The sequence below is a fragment of the Cryptomeria japonica genome, chromosome 7 (assembly GCF_030272615.1).
Source record: "Cryptomeria japonica chromosome 7, Sugi_1.0, whole genome shotgun sequence".
NCBI lineage: Eukaryota > Viridiplantae > Streptophyta > Pinopsida > Cupressales > Cupressaceae > Cryptomeria > Cryptomeria japonica.
In genome coordinates, this window is record NC_081411.1 from 670,927,964 (window position 1) to 670,931,313 (window position 3,350).

Consider the following 3,350-nt stretch of genomic DNA (forward strand, 5'->3'; position numbering starts at 1 on the left):
GCTCATGAGATAGAATAGCACAAGGGAGAAAAGCATTCGAATCTGGACGTATTGCAGATAGTTTTAAGTTATCAGTAATCATAATAGACTTGGATCGTATTCCAGAGGTAGGCTCTATTCTAACATGTTTTGTTGTAGAGATCTAAAAGATAAAAGAATGTTCTATTTTGTTCAGATTTATACAATATTCAAATGAAGGAATTAGAATCATGATATGAAACCATTTTAAATTGCTTTAAAATGCATTCATGTAAATAAAGATGAAATAATGAAATATTTTCTTAAGGTTTGTTGATAAACATAGTGTAACTCATAGAAATTAGATCACAAAATCCTCTACAAACAGAGCAAGGGAATAGAGATAGTTTGTGCTTTATAAACATTGAATTTGAACCACAAAGAAGATGGAATACTAGGATAATGAATTATTAGATATTGAAGATTATTTTGATTTCATGAAGAAAAGAGTTACACTCCTGAATTTGATCCTTGCATTAGAAGTTAAGATGATTTTTGGGTATCTCATTTGAAAAGCCATATAGGTATGCACATTATGAATTTTCATCATGTTAAATTTTGTTATGGAAAATTAGTAAAATTACTTAGTTGAAATCATAAATCATGAAAAATCACATATTAGTATCAAACTAAATATGTTATTCGAGAAAAGAGGTAGACAAACCAAAACACATGGAAAGATAGAGAACTTAGATGATATAAACATGGAAATTCAAAACCATACGAAAAAGAATGCAAGTTAATGATTACGCTATTTAAATGTTTTGATAATTGAATAAAAGAATGTGTACTCATTTTTTATTTAATTTTTATGTAAAGATACATACATGTGTTACAACTTCTTATATTTAATTCTTGTCTTGGAATTACTTGAAAGATAGAAGCGAAAGATTGTTTTCTTTTCAGATATATATACTTGTTTATCCATGAAAGATTGCTTCCTTTCATATAGGATTTGTTATAATGAAAGATTGATTCTTTCTATTTTCATTCAATGAAAGATTGTCTTCTTTAACATTGTATTTTATCATGCAAGAAATAGGAAGCTAGAATTGAAAAATGAAAGATTGTCTTCTATATATATTTATTCTAGATTCATATGAACAAAGCTAAATAGGCTTGTGTTTGTGGAAAGCTACCTTCCAGGACAGGTGCCAAATGTGGGTTATAGAGAGAGAGAGAGAGTTTTCTTTTTCCAAAATATATTTAATTGCTATGCATGACATTATACTCACTCGAGTAATCGAATAACCATTGAAATAGATGGATTCATTTATTTATTCACTCTGCCACATCCTCGACTAATCTTGCTTGTTTCTTAATGGAATTAGAAAATAAAAAATGTATGGATTATTCTAGGCACACACCAAATTCCATCTTGTTTATCGAATTCTTTTTGCTAGGCAATTCGTGCAGGGTCGGGTATTCTTGATTGACCAAGAATTCTGGGGAAGTGTAAGCTTCAAGGTTGGGTGGAAAAAGCACCTGAATCTTGTTCTCGTCTTCATTCTAAAGATTGCATTGAAGATAGCTTGTATTGCAGATCAAAGAACACATTTCATCTTTTACATTGTATTCTTTTGTTATTGAACTTAAGGCATTTTGAAAAGCCTAGTATTGTATGATTGAGATACTACTATATCGATTTATTGAATAAAGAATCTTTATCTCTTATAGAAATTTCAGGTTTATTATGATATAAATGGAATGATCAAATGAAGTTATGGAAGGAAAAGTGGAATAAAATAGACTTATTAAGAAATTATGAGTATATTTAAGAATAAAGAGTATTTTTTTTTATTATTTAAGTTAGAACGATTTACGTCTTTAGAGAATTGCTTTATAATTTTAAAAAAATTGAAAAAGAGGGATTCTTTTCTTTTTCTGGGAAAATTTATCCTCTTTGCTGGTGATTGGGGTTTAGAGTGAAAACTCTGGCAAATTTTGGGAGGATTAGGATGGCTCTTCCTCAAATTTCCTCTAGGAAAGCTTTTGCAAGTTTGCTGCTTGATTCTTTTGCTTGTTCTTCTTTTAAAATTGTCTGAGACTGTGTGATTGTTTGTTTATTTCTTTGCATGGTTTCAATCTGAATTTAGTGAATTGGAAGAAGTTGATTCCTTTCTTTTATGGAAAATTGGTTCATGGGGTTTTGAAATTTCTCAAATTTTGTGTTTGGGAAGAAAAATTTGGATTGTGAAATATCTTTAAAATTTTGGCAATTGAATCTTTTATTCAGACTATATAATAATTATTTTGAATGTATTACAATTCTATTTGTTGGCAATTTTCATACCCTGTTTCTAGGCAAGGGACTATTTTTTGTTGTTGCTAGAAATTACATTTTAAAATTTGGTTTTTAAGAAAAAAATTAATCTGTTTGAAATCCCAGTGAAGAGAATATTTTTTTTTTAATTTATGAAAAATTATTAATAAAAAAATGAAATTGGGGGGGGGGGGGGGGGGGTGTGGAGCAATATTCCTCTAGATAGTTGTGTTCTTGATGTGATTATACATAATCACCATCAAGCCTTCATACATTGCAGGTTTAATGTGGGGATTGGAAATGGCATCCTTAATCCCCATGCTAAGGGAGCATAAAAGATGGTAGGGAAGAGAAATCTCATCCTTGTGCCTAAAATGATTCAATAGAACACAGTGGTAGCTATCAACCCTAGTATATCTACCATCAAGCATGATAAACTTCATAATTGTAAGTAAAACCTTTTGCCATATTAATTTGATTACCTTAGGGGAAAAATAGGTTTGTCTGCCCTTCACCAACTTAGCCCTTTCCTCCTCAGTCTTCGGGAACTTCTTCACAACAGCATCGGAGATTTTTCTGTCCATGTAACACTTGATGCCCTCCATTAAAATGCCAGTGGCCTCTGCTATCATTGTCTTGGTCACTTTAATCTTCTTGTTTATGATGGTGAGAGTCCCTTCGTTCTAGCCCTTCTTGAAAATCTTGGTGATTTCAGGTCGTTTCTCCTGGATTTTTTCCATAAAATTCACCATCTTGGTAGCATGGAGGATGCTCCATACCTACAGACAGCTCTTCCATTTATCAATGGTAGTCGCCTCCATTCTCTTCCTTTTGCCTCCCATGGTTCTATTAATTATAGTCTGAAACTTCAAACTGGTAACTTTCCTCTTGCCAGAGTCTCTGTGAAAGCCACTTCAATTACTACATAACTTTCTAGTGTAGTTGTTGGGGAGGATTAAAATTGCCCATAAAGCATGCGTGATTACATTATAATGATGACTATAGTTCCTCCTCGCTAACCTGCAGTGCCAATGCCTATTGCCATGACATTTATTTTCACTTCGGGAAA